The sequence below is a fragment of the Lepisosteus platostomus genome, chromosome 8 (genome assembly GCF_059453375.1).
Source record: "Lepisosteus platostomus isolate fLepPlt1 chromosome 8, fLepPlt1.hap1, whole genome shotgun sequence".
Classification (NCBI taxonomy): domain Eukaryota; kingdom Metazoa; phylum Chordata; class Actinopteri; order Semionotiformes; family Lepisosteidae; genus Lepisosteus; species Lepisosteus platostomus.
Genome location: NC_142618.1, coordinates 60,108,476 through 60,125,957, shown reverse-complemented (window position 1 = coordinate 60,125,957; position 17,482 = coordinate 60,108,476). Strand labels below are relative to the sequence as shown.

The 17,482-nt window shown below is 44.5% G+C and overlaps 1 protein-coding gene across 2 annotated transcripts in view; it reads left to right on the top strand.

The window, feature by feature from the left end:
- Positions 1 to 17,482, top strand: part of LOC148657637 (aryl hydrocarbon receptor repressor-like) — a 91,641-nt gene that overhangs the window by 45,572 nt on the left and 28,587 nt on the right. The window contains exon 1 of one of the 2 annotated variants that reach the window (XM_088644145.1): positions 14,678 to 14,982. The exons of the other annotated variant lie outside the window; for it this stretch is intronic. The gene's annotated coding sequence lies outside the window, so the exon portion shown is untranslated. Of the gene's footprint in view, positions 1 to 14,677; positions 14,983 to 17,482 lie in introns of those variants that run through there. 2 annotated transcript variants of the gene reach the window in all.

The window sequence follows — 17,482 nt, the reverse complement described above, 5'->3', positions numbered from 1 at the left end:
GTAAGCAAGCTGCCAGCACCCTTCTAGTTACACAGTCCACTGACAGAAATCAATGACCCCTGTGACACCAGCCCAGCCCAAGTCTTGCTTTGTGTCTCCTGAATCACAAAGACACCCGACCCAGCTGCTGAGCTGTCCCATGAATACATCTGGTGACGCCTGCATTTCCTGTGGTGTCTCATGTTCGGGACCGAGGTCCACAAGAACAAATGGTGATTCATTGTTATCCAACGATGAACCTTATGTGCACATGAAGCAGGGGCCTCCATTTCCACTGTGGGTAACTCACAGGCACACAACGACAAGAGGCAGGTTGCCTTGCAGTCGCCAGCAGGTTGTTGTAATTGCTAATGGATAGTACAAAAGCAGCAGCGCTCAGAAAGAAGAAATTCATGGTGGAACAACAGAGGATACTGCAAAAGGAAACATCGCATGGATTTGAGCGAGCAAGGGCCAAGGGTTTGTTTGTATACTAGTGGAACGATCCTCTGTGCCACACTCGACTTTTATTCCCTGCTTTGATTTCACATTTGAGTTACGGCAGGGAAAGGAGTTAACTTATAAGAGATTCTAAGTGCGAGATAAAGACTCCCTAACTATGGGAGGATAAGAACACCATTCAAAGTGTTCAAGGTCTTGGGAATATCCAAACACAGGTGACCTCCTCCTTTACCATGGTAACAAGTTGCATCAGAAACGGGTGAAGTTTGCTATATACAGTAAACTGGAGCTTTGTACCTACAGTATATCTTTGAACAATTCCGAATATATGGTTCCTCGCATGCAATAAACTCAGTTGCTCTGCTCATCTCAGGGGTCCAGAACTTATTTGTTTGTTACAACATCACTAATTAGATCAGCCTTCCCCTTGTGTGTTAGACATTGTGTCCATTGTTTCTGTCAGAGAGTCCTGCAGGGGGGGAGCACAGGGCTGGGCAGTATGCACACGCCTTGAATGGGGAAGCTCAACGATGTGTGCTGCTCCTCCAAAAGGGAAGTCATCTTGGCTTTAGAAATACTTGTTCACACTGAGTCTTACGCTTACATTCTTTTCAAAAGCTCATCATGGTAAACGTATGTCTCCAGTGTGTATTTTGTTATATTTGTTACATTTGAAATGAGAAGAATGCGCATCGATCTGCTGTCTCTCGGCATATTTTGATTCTCTACTCATTGAAGGGTTGCCTTATCTAAGCTGGTTGCATTACATATCAAGGGCTACTGTAGATAGGCAGCCAGGGATTATAGAAATGGAGACGTGCTTGTAAAGCAGAGAGAAAGTTAATGTCAGGAATAGAGAATGTGGCTTCACAGTAAAAATAGTATCCAAGACAGGATCTCCAACAAAGCAGGTTATCGATGAAGGCTATTTGGGTTTTGTATTATCTGTAGAACCCACCTACAAAGAAACAGCTAATGTTCTGATCATTGCTGTACACTGTACTGTATATCCAGCGCACTGAATCAAAGAAGTAAGACACTTTGTGAAACTCGAAAGAATTAGACATCTGCTGAAGGGTTCTATCAAGAACTTTAATGTGTTTAGCAACACTTTCTCACCTGCATTCACGAACTATGTCTTTCAGTCTCTAAAAATGTATCATATCATATCAGTAAGTATCACAACCGAGAGCAATGGTGCCTCTCTTTCTTCTTTTTTATTAACCTTTCTTATCCTAATTTAATTTTTAGATTGAGTCTTTCCTTTGATTTCTATCTGTGTTTCTGCTTCATCTTTGTTTTTTGGTCTAATTATCAGTACTTGTATTACCTGTCTCTATACTTCTCTGATTTAGCTGTGTAGGGGGAAACTATCATTTGTAATGTAGGGGACTTATAATTATAATAATGTAACGCAACGGGGGCTCAAGCGGGCGCCCTTGCCGCATCTGGTCGGCCCCTGCACCCTCCGGGGCTCGAACCCGGGACTTCCGCGTCTCTCTGCAGCGACCTAGCCCCGTGAGCCAAAGAGAGATCTCTCCACAGCCCAGTAGCTGTGGTCCTGCTATCACAGGGAAGGGCGGTGACGTCACCCGCTCTGGTACGCCGGCTCTTACACACTGCTTGTCGGCCGTAAGCGTTACACTCTCCCCCGCTTAAATCGCCGTCCCCGGCGAAGGGCTATCCCGCCCCGCTTCTGACACCAATGTAACGCAACGGGGGCTCAGGCAGGCGCCCTTGCCGCATTAGGTCGGCCCAAAGTATAGGTGGCTCGAACCCGGGACTTCCGCGTCTCTCTGCAGCGACCTAGCCCCGTGAGCTAAAGAGAGATCTCTCCACAGCCCAGTAGCTGTGGTCCTGCTATCACAGGGAAGGGCGGTGACGTCACCCGCTCTGGTACGCCGGCTCTTACACAGCGCCTGTCGGCCGTAAGCGTTACACTCTCCCCCGCTTAAATCACCGTCCCCGGCGAAGGGCTATCCCATCCCACTTCTGACACCAATGTAACGCAACGGGGCTCAAGCGGGCACCCTTGCCGCATTAGGTCGGCCCCTGCACCCTCCGGGGCTCGAACCCGGGACTTCCGCGTCTCTCTGCAGCGACCTAGCCCCGTGAGCCAAAGAGAGATCTCTCCACAGCCCAGTAGCTGTGGTCCTGCTATCACAGGGAAGGGCGGTGACGTCACCCGCTCTGGTACGCCGGCTCTTACACAGCGCCTGTCGGCCGTAAGCGTTACAATAATAATAATTGCTTACACTCATATCGCGCTTTTCTGGACACTCCACTCAAAGTGCTTTAGAGGTAATGGAGACTCCCCACCACCACCACCAGTGTGCAGCCATAGTGCACCAGAACTATCAGCTATCAGTGGGGAGGAGAGCAGAGTAATGTAGCCAATTCATAGAGGGGGATTATTAGGAGGCCATGATTGGTAAGGGCCAATGGGAAATTTGGCCAGGACACTGGGGTTACACCTCTACTCTTTTTGAGGAATTTCTGGGATTTTTAATGACCACAGAGATGACTCGGTTCTACATCTCAACTGAAAGACGGCGCCTATTACATTATAGTGTCCCTGTCACTACACTGGGGCATTAGGACCCACACAGACTGCAGGGTGAGCAACCCCTGCTAACACATCTTCCAGCAGCAACCTTAGTTTTTCCCAGGAGTCTCCCATCCAGGTACTGACACACTTTATAATACCATTTTTAATGCTATAACATATGAAGTAAAACCTAATTAAATTTGGATTTATTTTGAAATTAACTCCAGATCATGATGTTTTCATGGGGTGTTCATATGATCTCTCCTATATTGCCCATGAATTACAGATGAACAACTGCTTGTTGGACAGCTTTACCACATTTGTATACAAAACTACACATTTCATTGTTGCACTATCTACCTGTGTCGTGACCTTCAAATAAAACAACACCTGCAGAAACATCAGAGAAGACTCAACAGAGAAATATTTTATATTCAACCTTTACACCATTCAAAATAAATAAAAGATGAAAATAATTAGTTCTTACAGACCATTTAAATTACATTTTGAAGGTTGCCCTTAACAACTCTGAATGTACATATGAGACAGCATTTTTTAAGAATTGTTTTGACTCCCTGATACTGTATGTCAATAATTTTAATTATTTCTCCTAAATTCATGAACTTGAAACATCAAAGGCTTAAGATCTGGTTCTTCTGCTATAAGTTTGGTTTTGCTTATTTTAGGAGGAGATTAGTACAGATGTGCAACAGCTGTGTGTGCTTCCTGTGTTTTTGTAGCTAGGGACAAATTTTAAAGTGTTACTTATTGCAGCCTCTTTATTATTTCTGACTGTATCGCAAAGCTCTAATGCCATTACATAGCTTATTTTTCCAGGATATTAATATGACAAATTTGTACATAAAACAAGGCACCATTTCTAGTGTTGCCTAAACAAGTACAGTTATATAGTATATACAGTCTATATAACAGAGTGCTCATCTATATAAATGAGTCCCATATATCCCTTCCGGAGAACAGTTCTTCAACATGCTTTTAAAAGTCATTTTATTTAATCATTTACAGTTCATGTGACTTTTTTCTAATAAAAGTAATTACAGGTTAGACACAGACAACATTTTTCAAGCATTTTACAACTTCACCGCGGAACAGGTTGCCCAGAAAGGCCCGATGGCTGTCCTGTTAACGTGTGTGAGAACTGTCGTCAGGCCATGACAACCATGAGAACTGTCGTCAGACCATGTGGTCATGAGATCCGAAGCTCACACCCCATAGCCCGGTGCTGAAGCTAACTTTCACAGCTGCTACAAGGAAGCATCAGCTTCTAGATGCTGCTGGGCCAATTAAATCGTCTCCTCACTTGATTGTGAAAAGAAAGGCGGACTGGGGGTACAAAAAGAAGCCCTCAAGCTGATTGTTTTTAAAGGGGATGATTTGGACAGTCGTGAAGTGGTTAACAGTTAATACATGAGGAGAGAAAGAAGTCCTTTCCCTTCCTCGTGCACTCCTGCAATGCGGTCGTCCTGCGGGCTGCTATGAATAGCCTGAGCTGTAAATAATGCACTAGTTCTGTGTCAGGAATGCCACCACAAAGAAGAACATAATGGAGGCGCTAGTGGATGAACCTGGCAACACTGACAGTGGGCTGAGCTGCTTTGTGTTCACTTACTTACTTAGATAAGGTAAGAACACGTCTCTCTGTTGCGCACAAGGTATCCCAGCAGTTCTCAGCCAAGCAGCGATGGCTGTCATGGGACTCTTGTGTCAGTTCAGCGGGGATGCCAATGGGAGAGGGTGGGGGGGGCGCTTGAATCTGTCTCCTCGGAATTTCCCACAAGCCCCCACTTTCTTAGAAAAAGACGCTCCATCACCAGAAAGCATTTTCCTCCCCAACCCCCACCCCCACCCCAGAAATCAAATAAGCCGACAAGACCATTAAAGACCGTGTTACTCACCAATACTGATTTTAGCGCCGCCCTGCTTCAGTTGCATAAATGATAAACGATAAGATATTTTAGCATGATTTCTATGTAGATACAGTATGTGACACCTATATTTGTATCCCTGAATGTCGTCAATGAATCACTACTTCCCGAACTTGATCTTTCATGTCAGGGTTTTGCTTTAATTTTGCTTTGTAACTCATTATAGATGATTAGTCAGTATGGAAATTTGGCTGTCTGCTGTAAAGGGGCTGTGATGTGGTTCGGGGAGTTTTTTAATATTTTAATGTTTAAATTCAATTACTTGACACAAATGCCGAAAGGTTTTCTTTTCCAGAAGGTTATGGGCGATTCCTGGAAGTTTTCTTTTCATGTTTCTGCAGCGTGGAAATTCTGGGCACGAGATTTCTTGTTTGTTTTTTTGGGGGGTAAATTGACCATCCATGTTGTCTGAATTCTACTCTTGTTCTCTGTGTTCTTGCTGGCCAAATTAATATGTAGTATATTAATATATTAAGCGCAGATTCGGTCTTGAACTTTTCACCAGGCGGCAAGTTTGTTTACCCACAGTAGTGTCTTCGGCCCAGTGGGGTAGCCGAGTAAAAGTAGGCCAGAGGAGTCCACCAGCCCCGTTCTTTTGCATGCGTAGTGGCCGGTTGTTGTGGGCTGTCAGCTGGGTTCGGCTCGCAGCGACGAGTGCTGTACTGCGCAGAGAGACAGCGAGGGACCGGGGCAGGCGGGCTCCCCTGTCCTGTGACCTCGTGCAAGCGCCACGCCAGCTTCCAGCCGGAGGCGTCGCCCAGCTCCTGCTCGGCTCTGCTGGTGTGTCCGCGTGTTTCCCCCGGGACCGGGTCACGTTTCCTCTGTGCTCGTCGCCTCTCCTCAGGCACCGGGGGGGCAGGGAGGTTTAGGCGTGGGTGTGGGTCTGGAAAATATCCTGGAGGTGTGAAATTCCTTCTCTCACTGGATTCAGCTCCTTTCTGCCCCATGGGGTTCACCCTACCATCTCACACCCTCACTGGGGTTCACCCTACCATCTCACACACTGGGGTTCACCCTACCATCTCACACCCTCACTGGGGTTCACCCTACCATCTTACACACTCACTGGGGTTCACCCTAACATCTCACACCCTCACTGGGGTTCACCCTACCATCTCACACCCTCACTGGGGTTCGCCCTACCATCTCACACCCTCACTGGGGTTCACCCTACCATCTCACACACTGGGGTTCACCCTACCATCTCACACACTGGGGTTCACCCTACCATCTCACACCCTCACTGGGGTTCACCCTACCATCTCACACACTGGGGTTCACCCTACCATCTCACACCCTCACTGGGGTTCACCCTACCATCTCACACACTGCGGTTCACCCTACCATCTCACACACTCACTGGGGTTCACCCTACCATCTCACACCCTCACTGCGGTTCACCCTACCATCTCACACACTCACTGGGGTTCACCCTACCATCTCACACCCTCACTGGGGTTCACCCTACCATCTCACACACTGGGGTTCACCCTACCATCTCACACCCTCACTGGGGTTCACCCTACCATCTCACACCCTCACTGGGGTTCACCCTACCATCTCACACACTGGGGTTCACCCTGCCATCTCACACACTGGGGTTCACCCTACCATCTCACACCCTCACTGGGGTTCACCCTACCATCTCACACACTGGGGTTCACCCTACCATCTCACACACTGGGGTTCACCCTACCATCTCACACCCTCACTGGGGTTCACCCTACCATCTCACACACTGGGGTTCACCCTACCATCTCACACCCTCACTGGGGTTCACCCTACCATCTCACACACTGGGGTTCACCCTACCATCTCACACCCTCACTGGGGTTCACCCTACCATCTCACACACTGGGGTTCACCCTACCATCTCACACACTGGGGTTCACCCTACCATCTCACACCCTCACTGGGGTTCACCCTACCATCTCACACACTGGGGTTCACCCTACCATCTCACACCCTCACTGGGGTTCACCCTACCATCTCACACACTGGGGTTCACCCTACCATCTCACACCCTCACTGGGGTTCACCCTACCATCTCACACACTGCGGTTCACCCTACCATCTCACACACTCACTGGGGTTCACCCTACCATCTCACACCCTCACTGGGGTTCACCCTACCATCTCACACCCTCACTGGGGTTCACCCTACCATCTCACACCCTCACTGGGGTTCACCCTACCATCTTACACACTCACTGGGGTTCACCCTACCATCTCACACCCTCACTGGGGTTCACCCTACCATCTCACACCCTCACTGGGGTTCGCCCTACCATCTCACACCCTCACTGGGGTTCACCCTACCATCTCACACCCTCACTGGGGTTCGCCCTACCATCTCACACCCTCACTGGGGTTCACCCTACCATCTCACACACTGGGGTTCACCCTACCATCTCACACCCTCACTGGGGTTCACCCTACCATCTCACACACTGCGGTTCACCCTACCATCTCACACCCTCACTGGGGTTCACCCTACCATCTTACACACTCACTGGGGTTCACCCTACCATCTCACACCCTCACTGGGGTTCACCCTACCATCTCACACACTGGGGTTCACCCTACCATCTCACACACTGGGGTTCACCCTACCATCTCACACCCTCACTGGGGTTCACCCTACCATCTCACACACTGGGGTTCACCCTACCATCTCACACCCTCACTGGGGTTCACCCTACCATCTCACACACTGGGGTTCACCCTACCATCTTACACACTCACTGGGGTTCACCCTACCATCTCACACCCTCACTGGGGTTCACCCTACCATCTCACACCCTCACTGGGGTTCACCCTACCATCTCACACCCTCACTGTGGTTCCCCCATGAGTTCATTCAGCCCACAGCGACGTTGAAACAAGACGCTCGTCCTTCACACCCCTTCCCCGCTCGCGCACACTGCACCCAGGCTCTTGGTAGCACCAGACGGAGGAGTGCGGTGCAGTCGGCGAGCTCGAAAGGGAATTGTGGTGCGTCCGATGCGTGTCACATGCCGCTGACGTCTCAATCTCTGTCTCAGCACTGGTATTAAACGGAAACAGAAACGCTGCTCGTTGGAACCAAACCACGCGCTTGCTCTTCCAGGATGAAGCGGTCTGCTCCACAGGCTGCCATGTGTGTGGTGGGCACCGTACCAGTGACTTCCCAGTGTGGCATTAGCACTGCATGGTTGGGCATCTGTGTGTTATTAGTGTCTCAAATGGACTGTAAAGGCTTACAATCTTTTTAACAGATTAGAGGCCTGGTTTTCGGATTAAAATACCAAAGGGCCACCCATTTAATACCTCAGCAGATTAAGGTTGGAGGAATCCCTTCGGAAGGGCCGTGCACTACTCTGATCAGCAGTGAGCCTCAATGCGCTCCAGAGGTGCAGATGTGAACTCTCTTGATTGTCATCATTTCTGTCAAGAAGGCTAAATTGCTTTTAGGTTTTGTCCCACTTTCTCCTGTCATCACAAAGGGACTGCTGTGTGTACAGTGTAATGAGTACTGTGTAGAGGCGTGCTTGCAAAGTAGCTCTGAAAGGAAACAGAGGCTCTCAGTCGGTTTATCGAGTGTTCGAAATGTCCATAGCTGAAGGGAGATGTAGAACATTATGAACACCATCATGGCTGATGTTTGTAAACCTGAAAGTGGGCTGGGGTGTCCTGAGTTGAGTTACATGCACTTGTTCATTGAGTTATACTGAAGACTCTCTGTGACCTACAGAATCTAACTGATTATGTCCCATGGATATTTTGTCACCCTATGGACACCCAGGCAGGGGTGTGGGTTCAGATGACAGGTGGGAACAGGGGATACTGTACCCAGGAGGCACCAGAAAACCCATTGGCGCAAATTAAAAACCAACAATTTAACAACATTGTAGCAACTGTGGGTAATTGTAACTTCCATAAGGCAATTTGTATAAAAATATCAGTCAAATAAATTTTGGGACTTAATTTTGGGAATGCATCTGCATAAATTATCATGTGCAAAGATTTATGCTCACATCCTGCACTGACAATTGAGCTGCCAAGATCCAAAGCACTGTTGCTCATTTGATCCTGCAGACAGACGATTTCTTTTCCACCGTTTTATGTACGAGATCTTCAGCAAATTGCAGCTTAGGATATAGCTCTCAAGCAGAAGTAAAGGTAATTACTCCATCGGACACAATCCGACACATTCCGAAAAGTTGTGATAAATTGTAAAAGAAAAAGTCCACGAGGAGTAAAAACATCTCCAAATACTTTTACAGAAACAATCCTGTTTCTTTTTCATAATTTTCAGAAGACGCCTCAGTGAATACTGCAATTAGCTTCCAGCTGCCCTGCTGGCAGATCAAAGGAATTGGATCTGAAAAGGGAGAGTTCATGATCTGTCAGCTTTACAACAGATCTCCCGAAGATGCTTATATTATAAGAAAAAAAAACATTGCAATATGATTGGTAAACACTATGATAACAGGGAGCTTAAATCTGAAAGTACAGAAACTTTTAGTCTTGAAGAGAGGAGACCTGATAATTTACAATCCTCAGAGGCATCTTCTTGGAAAAGTATTTAAAACTGAGAAGGATTGTGTGAGTATGGAACAAGCTACCCAGCCATTATTGGAGGAGAATGCTGAAACTGGGAAATAATCTGGTTTTCCTTTGGCAAGGAGGAAAGACTGTTGTTCATGAATCTGTGTATTTATAACTAATTGCTAACCCAATCCAGTGTCCACTTCAAGCCTAATTCTCTAACTGGTTCAGCTTCAAGGATCAATGTGTGTCTGCAATGCAAAATCAAGCTCAACTTACCATGGAGCTATAATAAAATAAATACAATCACTAAATCTTGACTGCTGTGTAAAAGCAAACATTTTCTGTAAAATCATGCAATGGAACCATACAGTATATCAAACAGAAATTCCATCTTAGCATTTTTCCATGAGAACTGGACAAGGTTAAGATTAGTTACCAGAGAAAGGAAATAAGTAGATACAGTTTATTGCTTATCTCCTATTATAAATGACTGTGAATCTAGATTTTGACTCATTGTGCCAGCATTTCAGGTTCTCTGCTTTCAGATGTTTATGCACATCAAAGAATTGATTTCCTTGAAAGGGTTTTGAAAAATGCAGCGCAAGTGACTGATTCAGACTTGCTTAAAGCAGCACCAGAGGACTATTCAGACACTTGAGTGGAAACAGATGCAGTACAGAATATGAGAGGGACATTTTTGACTGAGTGGTGGGAAAATGTAGTACATCACCAAGTCCAAGACATGCCGTGTTTTCTAATTCATACAGTACCTTCTTAAATGTGTATCCATCCTTCCATGTTCAATAACTGCTTTACCCTTTAAGGGTCGTGGTGGGCTGAAACCTGACCTGACGGAGACAAGGCTCAAGGTAGTACACACCCTGGACAGTACCAGTCCATCACAGGGCACACACACACACACCACACTCACCCTGGTCAGTACCAGTTCATCACAGGACATACACACACTCTGCCCGGTCAGTTGAGAGATGTCAAAGACAGCCTGCCTTTGGTCTATAGGAAACCAAAGCCCCCACAAAAACACAAGTGCACATAGGGAAACATGCAAGCTCTAGGCGGAAAGCAAGCTCAGGACCAAAGATCTGGGACCCTCTCAAATGTATACAGATCTACTGTAGTAGGGAATTTGGTACAGTTTGATCTTCCCTCTTTTATAAAAACCTTCCACTCCCCCTCTCCGTTGACAGTGCAGTGCTCCTACTGTAATAATGAATTATTCCCCTAAAAGCTGTGTGTAAAGCTGTTGTGTAAGGTAAATTAATACATTAGGGAAGTATCTTTAATGGTCTGCGTCACATGCAGGAATATTTGCCAAATGTGTGGAGGAAAAACTGTTTTGAAGAAGAATCTTGGGAAAACTTTCGGCATTTTCGCAAGAGGTAAACAGGATGGCTCTAACAGTGACATTTCAAAAACCAAAAACACTGGAAATCATTATCTGTGTCTGGCATTGTGATGTGACTGAAACAGATTAAATAATAATATTCTTAATAGAATAAACACGTAAAAGAAAACTTTTTTATTGTTCTACAGCTAGAACTTTGTGAATTAGTCACACTACATTTCAATATAGACGTTTTTTGTTCAGTTTGGTCCAGAAGTTGTTTATAGATAAAATTTAATGTGAGCTCTAGGACTTTAAACAGTCAGTTTTCACATTTGTAATCATAACTTATAAATGCTGTTAAATATCTTTATTATTGCTGGTTCTTTGTTTTAAGCATCTGTTACTTATAGCAGATTCTCAAATGTCTTCTAGACATAAGATGAGCCTTTCATCTAAAGCAACATATGGAATTGAACTTCAGATAACTAAAGTTGATTTGAAAAATGTTTAATCTTTTTTATTTATATGTTACTTGGTGTAAAAAACATCCAGTGGCGCTCTGTAGTAAACTAACAGTGAATTAAATGCAGTGGTTTGTTCATAACTCTTTCTCATGAAACAGATGACTAAATTTAAATGTTTCTCCTACTTGGCTGAAGTTGAGATACAACTGGGAATATTTTTCACACACAAAAACTTCTGACCCCATCATTTAGGGATTTACTAGTGATATATTTTTCGTTTGACAAGAAAGGACATAAACATGTTTCACTCCACTGCCGTCACAGGGTACCGTTTTGAGACACAAACTTTTCAGGTTCAATATCTTTTGGACAGGGCGTACAACAGTTTCTAAACAGACTTGTGAAAAGCATGTTCATTACAGTGTACAGTAATTCTGGGAGTCAGTTTGTTTTGCTGGGAACAGTCTGCAATGGCTTCACATCAGTGGACAGCTCTAGCCTCACAGAGTCACAATCCAGCAGGTCTTCCAGGTCACCCTCCAGTTATCACTCAGTAAGGAATTGGAAGGCCTGTGAGTTTTGATCGATTTAGCGAGTGATTCTGCTCAATTGAGCCAGGCATGGCCCAGTGTGGTCACTGAGCACTGTGGGGTGTTGAGAATTTAATTTTCAGAAACTGGGCAAATAGTGAAGTTTGCAAACCACCAGCTCAGCTGGTCAGAGTCAAGCTGTTCCCAAGTGTTGGGAAATTTATGCGCTACCTAGAAACCTTCCAGGACCGGCTCTACAGGACGATCCCTGTTAGCCTCCCCTGCTAAGCTGCGCCACACATCTGTAGGGGAACTACAGCATGGGAACGAGTGATAGCAATCCAGCAGGAAGAGCCAGCCTCCTGCATCTGAGTGGCTGGCCGGGGCAAAAAAAGAGACTTCAAACACAAAATAAACACAATATATTTAGGTAAACGTATCAGAGGAAAACTGTTCCTTTTTTATTTCTAAAAAAAAGTCTGACCTTGAAGACATAAGCGAGTCTGAGTCATTTTTTTTTTCATAAACAATGGAATTCCCACCCATGTCCTCCCACTGACGGATCAAATCCTGAATGACTCGGTTTCCTTCAGGACTCTTTGCCTCTCCTACTGTCTACTTGGTGTTTTATTGGTGTGCAACGTTCAGAACACATCGACCGGCATTCATGGGTTTTTTTCTAAAACATGATTCACATCCTTTTCTTTCAGTGCCTATCTCTTCTTATTTGAAGAACTTAATTTAATTAACTAGTAAAGAAAAGAATACTTATCTGTATGCTGTGTGTTGTGGTATCTTACAGTATGTCATATGATATGACGATCAGAGGGGCAGAGATCGAGAACTTGTTAAATTACAACAGTTACTGTACTTGTTCTGTCTGTTTTCTCTTAAAAACATCAAACATCACATAGGACATATTTTTCTTATTGACTTTTTTTCTAATCATGCTGTAATATTAACATTCTTCTGGCTATTTTTCCAAATGCTCGCAGTTCAAAGGGTTTTTTTTAATAATATTTCTTATACCAGTATACGAATACAAAAAACTGCTTTATTTCCAGAGCAGGACATCAAAGAAAAAAAAATTCTCTGCAACACAGATTTTTTTTTCTTGAAAAACAGCTGGCATGTCTTGTCTTTGCCTAGATTGTATTTTTTTTTTTAATTTTTAGAAACTGCAGGACTTAAATAATTAATTTTTGAGTCTTCTGAGACCGTGGCAAATGACAGTTAAAATGCAGTCCTGCAGTCAACATCAACGCCTAGCCGGGTATATTGTCAACTGACTGTAAAATGTACTGAATTAAGACTTGAATGTAGGCAAGAGAAACAGGACGTAACTGGATCTTTGGTTAGAGGGCTAAAAACGATTCTGAGAAACATCGTGAAAATAACAGAATGTTTATCTTTTAATTAATTATATTGGACTAAAATCCAGATGCTTTGAGGCAGACACTGTTGATATGTTGGAAATATGAATGTTTTATATCACTTCCAACTGCGTTGTAACTGTAATTATAAATGATCCCTTTGTTTTCAGCGCGGGAGCACAGAAACATGTCCCTTGTATGAAGTGCCGTTTCTGGGCTCGCTACTGCTTTCCATGAAATTCACTCAGTCGTCAGTAATCTCTGCCGACAGATTATGTCTGCCGTTTCCCTCCTGCGAGAACTAATACGATGTGCGTGACCCTTACGAGCGTCCGCTGTCCTACAGCACAAATAGAGCAAGGGGCTGTGCGGATTTGATTGCATTCTCATTTATTTTATTTCGTGCCTAAAGCTGTTTTTATCCCAGCCTTCAAATGTCACAGCGTTTCCATACTTTGAGAGATTTTAGCATTAAAATAATTTCCAAGTCATTTATTTATTTTTAAAACAAAGGAGCCTGGTATTCTTTTATGTATCGGTGAAAATGTCTATTACGTGAAGTGGAACGCCTTGTATATGCAAATATAGACTTATATAGTAATTTAGTAAGCACTAAACATCTTGCATATTCTTTATTTCTTTAAGTCTTAAAGTACATACAGTATTTAGTTGGTACAAGTATGCAGAGGAACCTCATTTTCTCTCTCAGAGACACAATGCAGTAGATTATATGGGGAGAAGAACTCACCCAAGTAATGGCTTTTTAATTTTCACTGTGCGTATCACAGACTCTCCTGACTTCACACGAGCACACCAGTGTTTCACTGCCGAGAAAAAAAAAACAGCAGTGATTCTCACTAGACGGAGCGCAGCAATTTAAACGCCTCGAAATTTAAGTACAAAACTGTTTTTGTTTTTTTTTTTGTTTTTGTTGGTTTGTTTGTTTGTTTTTAGGAAAATGCATAACAAGAAAAAACATTAAATAAACTTCGCAGCACCTGCCAGTCGGTGCCTGATTTCACGCCGCATTACCTAAAAAAAAAAAAGAAAAGTTCCGGACATTTGATACAACGTATAATGAAGAATTAGGTTCCATTACATTGCAGGCTTACCCTTTATGGAGAGCATTCAGGGTTTGCCAGCAGTCATCAATATTTAACAGCTGTTGTTATTATGAAATTCTTTATGGGCTAATGCGGCTTGCCGGCTCGCACGCAAGGGCTTGACCGTGTGCCAAGGCGCTGTCAGGGAAGAGCGCGGATTGACAGACGGGTAGGTTGCGTGACACGGCGCGGCTCCGGTGGTCAGCCCTGCGCTCTCCCTCGGCTGCTCCGAGGCGGGGCGGCAGTGGGGGGTGCGGCGATAGGCTAATGGCACACGGGCTTGCTGCCAGCGGCCGCCCGCTCACACGCCTCCCCGGGAGCGGGGGCTGTGCGCTCTCCGCGCACGCAAGGCGGCCGGGCCGGGACCGAGGGGCTCAGGAAACATGGGCACCCCTGCCTTTCTCAACCAGCCCGGAGAAAGCCACCGCCCTTTCACCTCGCGGGGAGCGCTTCTGAAACTGCGTTTTACGCTGGCGTTTCCCTGAGACATTGCAGGGAACGCGGGGAAACGCTGTCAAAAGATGCAGGAGGACTTCAGCAACTTAAGTGTGTTTGTGGTGTGTAGCAAAGCACGCCTTGATTGGTAGCTCTAAAGGCAGCCCCTCAAATTTGAACTCGAGTAGAAAATAGTTTTTTCTTCATTGTAACCTTCTGCCACGGAACAGACTCTGTATACTATTCAGTGTGATTTTAAAGGTAAGTTACTAAGTGGATAATGGGACCACTGAGACCAAGGCAGTCTCGACCAGCAGGCGTTGTTTCTTTTTCCTGTCTTTTGGTAAATATTGGTTTACCAATATTTGATACCACCAACCATTGGTGGTGGTGGAGGGGAGTCCCCATTACCTGTAAAGCACTTTGAGTGGAGTGTCCAGAAAAGCGCTATATAATGGAAGCAATTATTATTATTATTATTATTATTATTATTATCATTATTATCATGATTCCTGGGACATCCTGTGGATTGTGCAGTGACACTAGTAAGGACTGTGCTGGTGTTCATTGGAGTGTGACCCTGTTTTTCTAACACCAGGGTTTGTCACGCTGCTCTGAAAGACTGAGTATAAGAAACCGGAAAAAGAAAACACTACCGGGCAAACCGTTCTCAAAACTGGGATTATACAATATGTGTTGGTGAAGGTGTACAGTAGTTTTGCCTGGTGCTTCAGCCGACTCTCATGCCTGTGTTGTAGTGCGCAGTCCTTGTGCCCAATGTGTATCTGCAGGCTGAATTCGGCCAGGAGCTTGCATTGAGGTAGACTTTTAAATCTAGAAATCGGCAAATAAACCAGATTGCTCTTCAGATTGTTTTTATCTCTTGTACCATATTGAACTAGCCTGGCCAGCAGCAACAGTATATACAGTACAGTACCCACCTTCCATCAGATGTGGTGAAGAATGGATTACTGCCATGCATGCAAAATGTCGGGATGATCAGGTTATATGTTCATCCCGGTATTGAGATTGGCAATGTGAAAAAAATATATTGGCAGACACCTTCAACCAATCACTAAGACTTTCATCAATGACTCATTTCCTAGCTGGGCTAGAATGCCCTGTGTCTTCCGGGGATGTATGAAGTATAACACTATCTGACGTGCTGTGTATTCATGCTTTACGTGAGTGAAAAGCCATACATTTTGATTTGGTCAGACCAGAGCAGACCCTCCATCGCCAGAGTAAAAGAGCGTAATTTGAGGTTATGTTGACTTGTTTGTAATGAAGACTGCAGTAGTGTTGGCAACACAGAGGGCAGGCAGAGAAAAGACACACTACTGTTGTGTGCGAGGTGCTGCACAGATCACACTCGTGCAAGTTTAGATTTTTTCTTTTCTTTCAGAGACTCAGTTGTCTGTGCCAAGACGAAGCGTAATTATTCGAATGATTGAATTATTGGAGAATCAATATTCTCTACTAATAGAAGTTTTATTCGAGCAAGGGGGTGTGGACATGCCCTGTGCATCACAGCTCCTGCTCAGTGTCTTTTGCAGGAAACTGCACGTGTTGCTCCTGGGCTTTAAGGAACTGTTTGTGAAGGTTTCTGCTAACTTTCATCGCTGTATTTTTATGGTTGGGTTGTCTTTTAGAACTCCAAGTAAAGGTAATGCAGAAAACACATTTTTTTTAGCTTCTGGAATCTGTTTAAAAATGTGTCATGTCCCAGGGAAGAGGACATGAATGAACACAAGTACTGTACTGTTGATCCATTTTTCAAAACCTTCCAGGTATAATCAAAATCTCACTGAGATTTTGGCGTATTGTTCGCATTCAGAATCTGTCCCCTTTACGGACATCATCCTTTTCATTCCCACGCAAAGTGGAAGTTGTTTGCCAAATGAGGAAACTGGGATTTCGTCTGATTTACTTTCATCTTCCTCCACTTTCCACTCTCATGGAAGCAATCACCATTGTTGCTCAATCCGTGCTGGATAAATACTTCTGAAGCAGATGGAATTTAATGTTTCTATGCGCAATTGTACTTTCAAATCTCATAGGAATGTTTAATTACACCTACAGTAAACCTCAGGGCTATTGAAAATAAAGATCAACCTCAATGGGAAAATGCACTCTCACCTCTTGTCAGGCTCTAAGCAGAAGCAGGTGAGATATGTTGCGTAGGTGATGCATTATGAGTGTCTAATAAGAACTACACAATAAGTGCAGGGCTTGGGAGTGTGGATTGTGCAGTAGTTCACAATGAAAGCTGGCCTGACCACACCTCATGACTCAATGATGTACCTCTTGCCTAAACAGACTCCAGAAAAAGTATAATCACAGAAAAAAAAAATCAGTATCTGCCAAAATACCAATGATAATTTGAAAATATTAAATGAGTAATCTGAGTCTTGAATAAAAGAAATGATCATATTCACCACACTGTGTTTTTCATTCAGTTATGTGTAGTGTTGGAAAACCTTTCTTGACATTTCAGGGAAATGCTCAGAATGGTCTGAAATCTGGCTCTGGAATCTGAAAGTTAGTTATGTGTTACACGTGTCATTGTAAAAGGCTCACGTCAGGATGCAAAGAAATCAAGAAAACAAAAAAGTACAAAACCCTAGGTTTTGCAGCGCTCCAGTTCGAAAGACAGCTCTACTTTTACTAATCCTGTTTCTCAAAGAACATCTCAGCCAAAGGAGCGTTTAAGTTGTTTTCTGTCAGACTTCTCTTTGAACATCTGACTATGCCAAGTGAG